This window comes from Pelecanus crispus, chromosome Z (assembly GCF_030463565.1).
Source record: "Pelecanus crispus isolate bPelCri1 chromosome Z, bPelCri1.pri, whole genome shotgun sequence".
Lineage (NCBI taxonomy): Eukaryota > Metazoa > Chordata > Aves > Pelecaniformes > Pelecanidae > Pelecanus > Pelecanus crispus.
The window spans coordinates 53,783,105-53,794,703 of NC_134676.1; positions in this window are offsets into that span (position 1 = coordinate 53,783,105).

Below are 11,599 nucleotides of genomic sequence, written 5' to 3' on the forward strand. Positions count from 1 at the left end.
GAGGAGGAGGAGGCGGAGGCGGAGCAACGGCTCGCCCCGCGCCGCGCGGCCCCGGGGCGCCAGGCACGCTCACGGAGCGGAGGCGGCGCTCAGGCGGCGGCGGGGGGAAGGGGAGCCGCGGCGGCGGGGTGAAGGGGCGACAGGGACGGGGACCCTGCTCCCGCCCGCCGAAGGTCGGGGCGGGGGGGGGGGGGGCAGGGGAGAGGGGGAAGGCGCGGGCGCGCATGCGCGGCCGCCGCGGCTGGGTGGCGCCTACCGGTCTGCCCGCCGCCGCCTCGCGCCCGCGGCGCCAGCGCAGGGCTTCCCCCCCGCACACACACACACTGCGCAGGCGCGGGAGCCGCGCAGCCGGCGGCGCGCTCACTGCGCAGGCGTGGCGGGCGCCGACCCGAGGGGCGGGGGGGCGTGAGGGGGGAGTAGCGTTGCGTCTGCGTACCCCTACACACCGCTTATAAGGTGCTGCCCCAGCTTTATTGATACATACATACGTGTTTATAGGGGGGCCTGAAGGCTGCAGCCTTCTCCTGCAGGGTGGCGTCGGGTCGCTGTAGGCCGCGCGTCCGTCCGGCGGGCCCGCGGTGGCTGGCAGCCGGGGCTGTGCGGCGTCTCCTCGCTGGCACTTGCGCCGTGAGGCGAGCCAGCTCCTGCCGCGGCGTGCGCCGTCGGCCCCTGTATGGCGCCGTGGGTAGTGACGTTTTCCTTCGCGGTCTCTCCCCGCAGCGGTGCTGTGAGGCGGTGGGCCCGTTCAACATGGGTGCCGTTCGTTGGCGGCGTTGACTGGTGTCCAGAGGATGCAGCTGACAAGGTCAGGAAAGAAGCTTACCTGGCAGCGCCGCAAACCTCCAGTGCAGCATGGTGAAAGATCTTTCCTCCAAGAAGTTGATAGTGACGGATTGTTACGCCTACAGCAACCTTCTTGAAGACTTAATGTCTTCACAAAATCCTGACAAGCCTTACGATGCGCATACTGCAGAAGTTTAGTTCTCTGCCATAGTCATCCCCAGCTTTATAACTACTATTTATAAGTTGTTTGCCTTTCCTAAAGGCTGTATCATCTTTTTCTGAACTATCATTTCCACCTCACTTCGATCCCATGTGTGCAAATAGGGAGCCTAGGAGGTTACTCACTTACCACAGAAACTGGTGCAATGGATGGGACAACGTAATGTCTCAGTTCTGCCAGTGCCGGTTTCAACAGTTAGCGCTTACCTTTAATGAGTTACTAACCTCTGTTTCACCTGGTACTCCTTAGGCAGTGAAGAGAGAGCCCTGCTACCTTTAAAATTGAGCCAGCTATACTGGTAAAAGAGACACCCACCCCAGCTCCTTCCATCAGTAGGTGTGGGATCTCCCAGTGCATTTTCTTTGTAACCAAGGCTGTCTCTCTGCAAAAGAAGACACTCATGTTAGGCTTAGCTTAATACTGTAATGTAATTAAACCCCAAATTTCTTAGTATTGCATAATGCCCTGGGAAGTTCTACTCTGCCACATTGTCAACGTAATGTTTGTAACAAAAATCATCTTTTAACTTGTTATTACAGTAAGCTTGGCTTCATAACAATCTCTTACCAGCAGCGCAGTGGAGCAGAGGTCAGCAGGCTGCATTGGGAAAGTGGGAGACACCTCAGCGTGTCTCAGGAGTGTATGAATGTGTACATGTGTTGCACACAGAGCTGGTGGTGCTGCTTCTGTCATCATCCACCTCAGGCTCTGACACACAGCTGCTAGACAGCCAAAGCCTCTGAGGGCTTTCACAACCAAAAAGAAACTGCTGACTCTTGCGAGTAGGAATCCAGCATTCTTGGCAGCACAGAATAACTTGCTTGCATTGCATGAGAGCTATTTAAAAAAAAAAAAAAGAGGCGTGAGATAAAATATCGCTTGCTATTTTTTGCATGGGTGGTTACAACTTAAAATATGCTGCTTGTTCACTTTCACTATTGCCTGATACCAGATCTAATTCTGTGCTTTGCAGATAAAATAAAAGCGATTTTTTTTAAACTTTTCATTCAGCAGTCCAGCATATGTAAGTGCTGAGCTTCACATGCAAACGGAAGTACCTCATGCTGAGTGGTTGTGTCAGTTTCACTACTCTTTTCTGCTCAGAATATGTTAAATGTAAACTACTCATTCTGATTTTTGTGGTTGCTGGTTATAGTATGAAACTGTTCTGCCCAGTTTGTGGTGGGGTGAGGGTTCATTTAGGTGGTGGCTGTTTAGCTCTGCTGTGAGGCCTTGTAAAAGCTGCAGCATAACTGGGACTCAACTCCAAAGGCTGTGAAATGCTAAGGATGAAGTTTTTCCTGGCTGTTTGTATGAACTTTGGGCAAACAGAATGAGGGGAAAAAAAAAGCTGTTGTTTTTTTTTTTCCCCTGCTGAGCGGTACAGGAACTTAGGATGACTCACTGTATGGGGCTTAAATTAAATAAACAAGTTCTTGGTGTTTTCTCAAGCTCAGCCGCTTCAGCTCCATAAAATAGGTTACGGCAGAACTTGACTCTCCAGGTCTTTCTCCAGGATGCTTCCTATCAGTTGCAGAATTGATGGTTGTTTCTTTTCCCAGAGTACTCTCATCTTTTAGTGTCAATAGTGTTTCTCCTCAACAGCCAGTGCTTGGGCTTTTCTCATTTTGTGTCTGAAGTATTTTGGGTAATTGCCATGTGTTCAGATTGTAGTATCACACTGACTTCACGTACGACAGTTTGTATGCTGACTCAGTGAGCGCACAAACCTCTTCTATGCAAATAGAAAAACTTACATTGATTTGAAAGAGATGTGAAATGAAGCCCAGAAGTTAGAAAGAGATTTTGATGGCAGATGCCTACAGCGATTACTTGTTGTTTTTCAGAACTCCTGCATTTTTGTTTCCAAATAACTTGATCTCCCTGTTGCTCCAACTTTGTGCCACCATGGCTTTGTCCTGCTCAGCTCTTTTCAGTTGTCCATGATTCTCCAGTAACTGCTGTCTCCCAAATGGAGGTGTATGTTTTCATGTCTTACAGGTTACTAGGCAAAGCCATTAATTACAGCCGGCTCTTTGCAGAGGGAGAGGAAAACACAGTGAAACCAGAATGTGGTGGGGAAGATAACTGGAAATTATTTGTGCCTCCGGTACACCTTTCCCTGCAGCCAGGTTTCCTTATGTAGCCCCAGTGCTTCTGGAAGTTGGAAAGATGTGCATATTTAAACCACACAGAGAGGACGTGAGTCTGTGCTGTCCCCTTTCTGACTGAGTTATCCAAAGCTTAGGATCTTGCTAGTAGTTTATCAGAGTGCGTACATGTGCTGTGGAGCCTGCAGTAGCTAGTAGCTGGAGTGTGTGACTTCCTAGGTCTCTCTCAGTAATGTTAGATCTAATAGCAGGAGAATCTCACAGCTGAGACAGCAGGTCTGATGCAAGTCTGCTTATTTATAACAGATGTGCAAGGACCTGATTCAGCTGCTGGTGGCCCAGTAAAAGCAGTTTTGCTGTTGTTGGTAACAGACCACAGTCCTTATGCTAATTTTGTGAGTCCAGAGGACCAGGTCTGTTGTGTTTATTGACTTGTTGTGAGAACTTACTTTGTGAAAAGAAGCTTTGTAACAGTGTCTTGTATTGCAACCTGCAGTTTTGAGTATGGTAGTAGCAAAGGTCTTGAAAACATGGGTATGGGCTAAAAGAGCATCCCCAAGGCTATAAAAAATTCACTAGTAGTCGGTTACTGGTCATGGAAGAAGCACAGCCTTGAGTTGAGAAAAAGTGTATCATTAAAAGAAAAAAGAGGAAGAAGCTAAGCAAGAAAAATGTTGAGCAACAGGATAATATGCCTGACAACCTGGGAAAGTAACAACTTCAAGCCATGCACTGCGTGAAGTCCATCAGGCAGAGGCCTAAGGCTAAGACCCTGCTTAGAGAGTCAAACATCTTAGGATAAGATCTCACCACTGAGTGAATTTTCTCACTACACATACCAGTTCAAAGCTGTGAGCATACTGCTGGCTTCAAGGACCCTGACTGTTATGGACCCTTAGACCCAGCAGCATTGTCCAGGGCTGTGCATAACAAGGTCAGTGTTGTACATGTCTGTGTGTTTTTGCGTCAGATTATGTGTGTTTTCCCTCTTCAAGCACGAAAAAAAATCGCTATTGCACATTACTACAGTTTGTCCAGTTACTCTTGGTGAAAGGCTCTGCGGTTTCTCTGGCAAACATCGAGACAAATACTTGCATCAGTCAGTGCTCGTGGTCAGTCAGTGCATTCAGTCTCTGCACTGACTTGCAATAAGTGCTTACACCCTGTTGCCTGGGTCATCCCACTGTCTTAGATACCTGTATGTTTTTAAGGCTGCCAATCATTATTAGCATTACCATAATTTTTACAAGTCCTACCCAGATATTAGGACCGATGGCAGATGAAGAATATGAAGGTGGTTCTCACCCCAAAGAAGGGAATCTAAGGAAGCGAGGAATGAAACGGTGCTTGCAAGAAAGCAGCATGTTCGTAGGAGAAGTTATGTTTCAGACCTTTTGGAGCCAAGTGCTGACTTTCCTCACTTGGTTAAAAGTGAGAAGCAACAGGAAGAGTAGCATAGCTGGCACAAGGCCCTGAAGGTGGAGAAAGCAGCTTGTATTGGCTATGCTGTGAACTGGGGGGAGGTGTGCGGAGGGCAGTACTCCAGGTGGATGCCTGTGAGGCTGGATACCACCAGATGAGCGGCAGCAGAGATATGGGAGGAAGAGGCAAGATTTTTAGCTTGAGATGGTGGTCAGGAAGAGCTACTCAGGTAGATGTGTAGAAGGACTCCAGAAGGGCAGCACAGTCTGGAGGGGCTTTGGATCAAATGGAGCACACACTGGTAACGGAGGGGTGAGGGAAAGTAGCAGAGTGACTGGCAGGCAGTAACATGAAGAGCTCCCTCCTTACCCTTATGAAAGGCAGCATTTACACCTTTCAAAATGAGTGACCTATCCCAGAAAAATGTTTCAAAAGCAGGCATTTTCCACAGGCTGTTGACATTAAATGGGCATGAATTAGTGTGAGGTGTCCTAGGATGTAGTGTTTATTTTTCTGTTAGGGTGAGATTTTCCATTGAGTTGACTGCTCTCCATTCCACATGCCTTTATGCAGAGCTCCCATGTGCTTTCTCTGTTATGCATATTAGCACAGAACGCCAGTGCACCTTTCGGGAAGGCTGAACCAGCTGCAAGCACGTCTCTGGAGTAGGTGAACCAGTACTTAGATTCCAGTTTGCAGTAACTGATACAGCGTAATTTAATTCACCCTTAGTCTAATTCTGCATGCACTCAGGAGCTTTATCTGTCTCCTATTGGAAGCATTATTTCTTTCACTACAGGAATAATTTGGAGGTTTACTTAAGGCATGAAAGTGCTACAAACCTTCCATGGTTTTTGTGCAAGACAACACTGAAGCAGCTTCACACTGTTTGCTATGATAGTAAAGAGCAGCTGCTCAGGTTAATCAAATTACTAGACCGTGAGGTATTAGGCAGTGATCATGGGAGCAGTGGTAACTTGCAGCGAGGTAGTTGCAACCACTTTCAGCCACTACCAGCTGCAGGCCGAAGAAGGTCTGGATGTTACTTTTTGTTGCTTTTATCAGTGGCCTCTCATGTCTGCGTGCCTCAAGGTCTGAAAAAGTCATCAAAAGGGACTGGAGCCTTCAGACTTGGAAAAATCCTGCTCCAAAGCAGTTGTACTGCCTTGGATGAGGGAAATCATTGTGTGCATTTTGAGCACCACACCCAGAAACGTGGAAATTCCCATTAGAGTTTCAATCAGCACTTGGACACCATGGATGTTAGCACTGGAGTCTGCACAGAAGCACCTGTAGTTCATACACACTGACGTAAAGTTAGTATGAGATCAAAATGAAACCCAGCCTTTAATGATAAAAGGGGACTGAAATTTCTTTTAAGTAGGGATTCATGCCTGGGGTCTTTTATTTTGAGAGCGATTGCTTTTTTGTTGTTAACGTTTTAGCTTGATTGGCACTCAAACAGCTGCCAAGAATACTGGTAATTCACTATAAAATAACAGCATGGCAAGTGCATTAGACTATCACCTTGACAGGCTTATATATTTATTACACTAATTATGTGGGTGTAGTAACTGTATTAGGAACATCTAGGTGATATTTCCTATCTGTAAAATCAGTACCAGGCATTCAAAAAGCCACAGAAGAGTTCTCAGCTGACACTAATCTGCAAATTTTCCTTAAATGTATCATAAATTTTCTCACTCAGTAACAAAACCTTTGAATTTTTTTTTTTTTCCCCTATACAGAGATTTAGGTGCGGTAACTATAGTAAGTACATGAACTTCCTAATTTTAAGTCACTGTTAATTCATTTTACCCCATTTATTAAGGAAGCAAGGGACAAGGGGAGGGGAGAGGAATCTCAATTCAGGGAGTGGCTGCAAGGCATGCTGCATCTGAGAGCTATTCCTAGGGCATTGCTTCTGACAGTCCAGCTTCACTCCAGCACTGTGCCTGCAGTTAGAATGGAACCCCTTCACATATATTTTTGTTTGTTTGTTTGTAGGCTCTCTTGCAGTTTTATCAGTGTCATTTTGCTACTCCAGGATATGAGGTTTGCTGAGAAAGGCCATAGGGGAGCTCGCAGTTGAATACCAGGCTGCATACTGCATGTTGCCCAAAGCATTTTAAAGCAGAGGTCATCTTCCAGGCTTGTAACAGTCATGGCTAGTGACTCTGGAAGCTTAGCCCATCAGTGTCAATGCCCAGGCATCAGAATTAAACTCTGTAAATCTGTTCATTTGGAAATGCACAAATCTTTTTATCCATGAAAAGTTTCATTATTTAAACACTGGTTTCCTTGGAGTGCTAGACAGTTGAAAGGGAAGAGAATAAAAATTATTTGGGCTTGACAATTGCCAGTGTGTGTCTCTGAGGACAGTTATCTGATTGCTGGGGTCTGTTAGCAGGAAGGACTATTGTTGCTGTAGGGGGATTGTACAGTGCTTCGCAGTGTAGACTCTTTGCCAACTATTTTAATATTTAGGCTTTGTTTGAGTGTCTGTCCTGTCTTTGTCCCTGCCTGTGCTGTAAGAACGAGCACAAATGGAAGCTGTAAGCTGCGTGTTGGCCTTCTGTAGTTCTGCAGAGCTGCTATGGAAAGGCCAGACGTCTCAATATTTCCAAAACAAGGCCAATTATTGCATGAGATATTATAATGGCAAATATTGCGGTCAGCCAGGGAAGCCCATTGCTATTTCTGCGATTTGACAGTGTCACAGTGAGGGTCTTCCCAACTTCAGGGCTGGACTGAGCAGCTGCAGAATGGATTGCTGAGAGCACTATGAAAAGCTCCTAGGGAAATGACATCAGAAATTGGCAGCAATTAATCTGGAACATTGATTCCAAAAATAATATTTATTTGAAAAATAATGAATCAAATCCTACAGGTCTAACTGGGCCTACTATGAATAAATTAGATCAGTTTATTTTTGTATGAGTCATTAATCATATTACAGTCATCATTGTGGTTATCTGAAAGTATTTTAATTTAATCAAAATGCAGTTAAAACTCATTTAAACAAATTTGGCCTCAATTGTACTGCCCCACACACAGACTAATCTTTTCCAGCATGGTGTGAGGAATTAGACACCAGAACAGATCTTTCTATAGAGACCGGACTATAGATTTATGCATTACTTGATTTTGAGCATGCACTTTCCAATACATTGGTTTTTATCCTGACTGCCAGGTAGAAGAGAACAATATGCTATGCTCTGAGGCTTTTGTCACAGTGTTTATAGCTTGCACAGGCCATCTGCTGTGGAGTTATGTAGCTGCTGCAGTACATTGCTTTCCTAGCATATGCGTAACCTGACAGCTGGAGAGTGTGAGCCCTCTGTATTCATCAGGAATTCACTCGTATGTGTAACTACTCAGTCCACATGAAGCCGTGTGTAAAACAATACTAACTCCTAGGTCACAGAGACCTAGGAAGCATTGTAGTTTGCAGGGAGGTGGGTAGCATCTACTCCAAACTTCTACCTGGAGTGGGGTCAAGAATGAATTCGGATGCTGGTGCTCAGAGCTTTGTCCAGACAGACTTTGAAAACCGCCAAGGACAGAGATCCAGGGCTTCCGTGGGCAGCCTCCATCCCCACGTCTGGGTGTTCCGGGAGGACCCAGCTCTGCTCCGGCACCTGCTGCCCTGGCTGCAGCTGGAGCTGGGGCTGATCTTCAAGGGTGGCCGCTGGGAAGCATCAGCAGCGCAGAGGCTCGTCATGTCCAGCCTGCACCTCTTTGGCCTGGACGAGGAAACCCTGATCCAGCTGCTGCAGGCTGTCCTGGGCAGGCACACGAGGAGCGTTGTGCGCCGGCTGATTGACAGCATCGAGCGCTGCTGCAGCCGGGAGGCCCGAGGGCGGATGGGCATGGGGGACGCCCGTGGTGCCGAGGAGCGGGAGCGCAGCCCCGCAGCTGCCCCCAGCCCCGCTGCCTCCCGAGGGGGGCATCCTGCCCACAGCCCAGCCCACTCCAGCAGTCCTGAGGGTCCTGGCAGCCCCCTCTCTGCTCCCATTCCCAGCCATGGGGAGCAAGGAGAGCCACAGGAGGACCCAGGAGAGGCTGTGCCTGGGGTGCCTGGGCCCTCCACTCCCAGCCAAGGCAGTGGATGCTCCCCGGGGGAGCCCCGGCGAGGGCCGAAGAGGAGGGCCAGCGGTCCTGAGGCCACTTCACCTCCAAACAAGAGGCCACCCCGCCAGCAAGTCGGAGGGTGCCCCAGGAGCTGGTGAAACCAGGGCCGGGCCAGCAGCTGGGGCACCCGCCAGCCCCCAAGGGGGCCGGATGACTGTCATTATTAGCCTAGCTCTAATTATCAAATAATACAATAAATGTATGAAAAATACAGAAATAGTCTTGGTATTTCTAACAATGTAGTTGGTGTTGCTGTCCCCACCCACGCTGGTTTCTCACGTGGCTAGAAATGCCTCTCTACCAAGAGGACTCAGTCCATACTTTCCCTGGGGGCAGAAGCATGGATCACTGTCCTGGAGTTCCTCAGGTCACCCTCTTGCCTTTTTTAAAGATAGGGTGCAACATTTGGTGCTCCCTGGTCTTTGGCGCATCCCCCAAGCTCTGCAGCCTTTCAGGGGTGACAGAAAGCAGCCTCACAGTGATATCAGCCAGCTCACTCAACACCCTCAGACAAATCCCATCAGGGTCAAGGCACTTGCGTGGGACAAGGTTTGCTAGGAGACCCCCTGAGCTGAACATCCTCTGATACTGGAATTCCTCTGCTCCTTGATCCCTGCCTCTGGGCTAAAACGCCTGGGAACAGTGTCAGTGAAGGGTGAAATGAAGGTGGCACTGAGCATCTCAGTTTTGCCCGCATTTGCTGTTACTGTATCACTCAACCCATTTGGCAAGCAGGCACATGCTTTCCTTGACTGATTTACTATTTCTGTAGCAGCAGAAGCCCTTCTTGTTGCTTTTCGTATCCCTTGCTAGCCCTGGCTTAACTTTGGTTTTCCTGATCGCATCTCTGCACACTTCAGCAGAGTTTCTATATCCTCTTTCATAACCTGTCCCATCTCTCAACACCTGTATACATCTTTTTTTGCATTGCTCTGCCTCTTTAGCCATGCCAGCCTCCTGATACATCTGTTGTGGCTTTCTCTTGAGCATCAGCACGGACTTTTCTTGTGTTTGGAGAAGATCATCTTTAAAGGCCTGCTAGCCCTTTTGAGCTCCTTTGCCCTTCAGAGTTGGCTCCCACAAGAGCTGCCTCCCACCTACCTCTTCCCTGAATAAGCCACAGCTTTCCCTCAAGAGTTCCACAGCTACTCCCCTTCCTAGCCGCCCCCCCCAGGGACTGTGAACTCCTCTGTATCAGGATGATTACAGTCATGGCTCCTATTCACTACCACAGCCCTGGCCAGTTCTTCCTTGTTCCTAAGTAGCACGTCCAGGACAGCATCACCCCAGGTTGGTCCATCCAGCATCTGTGATATGCCTGACACCCTCCACAAATCCCCCTGATGGCCTTTCCCTTGCAGCAGGTGGCAGGGAGGTTGAAGTCCCCTAGGAGAACCAGCGCCAGTGACTGAAAACTCAGCCACGCCAGGAACACTGTAGTTCTGTGTCTACACATGGTGCTCTAGCTCAAATGTAGAAATTTGGAATTTGAGACAGGGTCAGCAGATCAAATATGACTCCTTAGAAACATCTTAAAACAAATTAAGGTTGGTTTTTGTTGTTGTTTTTTACTTCAGGGGTTGTTTTTTTGGTCCTTATGACTCTAGCAATAAAGTATGATGGGTCGGAAACCCCCTCTTCTGGAACTGAATGCCTTCCTGTCTCCTTGTCTCCAGCATAAATGTATTGTGATCTGTTTAAACCTATTTGGTCTTGGGCCAGCATGGCCATTCAGGATTTCAGCATTCATACTGTATTCATGTACGGTAATTGTACTCCTCTTGGCTTCCATTTTGTGAGACCAAATATGCCAAGCTTCTGTAGTTTTGTCTTCTTTCCTATGATTATCTTATTTGTCCTTCTCTGCACCTGTTCCAAATCAATCTAATCTTTCTTGGACTTGAACTGGGCCCTCCACAACATCTCAGTAGTATGACCTGTGCTTCTGGATCTTGCTTTGCACCTGCCCTGTGAGAGCACTTGCCTTTCTCACAGCACTGTCTTCTTGGTGACATGTAGGTACGTTAGGACCAGTTATGCACACTTGCCTGGCTGTCTTGGCAGTTTTCAACCACTGATCTCCAGCTTAGAGCAGAAATTCTTGCTATTGTTGCCAAAGGGATGACATTGGAGTCTATACCGCTTACATTTATACCTTCTTCCATTTCTTTCATTTGCTGGAGAACTCCTAGGTCCCAAGAAGGATCTTTTTCCTAATTATGAAGTTATCTTGTTAGGTTTCAGCAGTTCTAAGGACAGCCCATCCTCAGATTTCCGTGTGGCAGAAGTACCACTTAGAGGTGTCAGGCTCATTGCATTCTTTTTACCCATCCAGCAGATGGCATCGAAGCTCTAGAAAAATTCATCCTTCATCATATGTGGGCTCCTGCAGAGATCCTTTCTTTTTTTCTTTGACATTTTCGAATTAGAAGATGCTGCTGCCAACGGGATTATTTTAGGAGACTTCAATTAAGTTTGCTATTAACTTAGAAACCTTATGATGACAGTATATGTATATATTTTTAAAAGTTGGTGGTCTTTTCCTGAAGCCTAACAGTCTAGCAATTCTAATTTTCTTCTTCAGTGTACTTACAGTAAATTTAAGAAGAATTTATCTTATACTGCTTTCAAGTGAGGCTATGTTTTATTTGTCAGTTTGAGTCTGATTTCTCAAGTTCATTATTAAACTAATGTCTGTACTCCAAATATATGCAGTATTCTGGCTACTGTGAATACTGACATAGGTAACATAGCAAACGTTAATCAAATGTGTTGAAATAATATTACTTCTAAATCATATTGCTTCCTGATGTTCGATTTCACAGTGGTGGCCCAGTTTATGTGTAGCGTTCAATAACTTATGAATACTCAGTTCAAAACTACTGCTTAGATACATTAATAAAAAGCTAATTCAAAAGCCTATTATGAC